Here is a 435-nt window from a genome sequence, read left to right as displayed (position 1 = left end):
TCCAAACATTTATCCCCTGTTGGACAATATGCAGAAATGCCATTGTCACTGCATGTCAAATAGAAATAATGCCACAAGCAATGAGTTTTAAAAGGCTGGAAATACATGGAAATCTCAACTGAGGCAAATGAAACAGATGTGGTGGCAAAGAAAGGCACAAGATTTGTAAGATGTTGCGGCAAAAAGCAACGCAGACCTAGATGTCTATTGAAGAAAACACATAGTAAGTTATCCACAAGGACTCAAGCAAAACTAAATCTGCAAGGCACAAGCAGGCTTCAAGGGACACGTTCGTGTCCATAGAACATGATGACTGCTATATTATACTGAACGCTCATTTGTCGTTTCAGATAAAAGAATACATCAATCAATACAAATATGTGTGTGTGAGTGTGCATGTATGTGTGTGTATGTATGTATGTATGTATTTATGTA

The sequence above is a fragment of the Octopus bimaculoides genome, chromosome 18 (genome assembly GCF_046866305.1).
Source record: "Octopus bimaculoides isolate indiv1 chromosome 18, ASM4686630v1, whole genome shotgun sequence".
Lineage (NCBI taxonomy): Eukaryota > Metazoa > Mollusca > Cephalopoda > Octopoda > Octopodidae > Octopus > Octopus bimaculoides.
The sequence above is the reverse complement of the archived record's forward strand: the minus strand, read 5'-3'. Positions refer to the sequence as shown.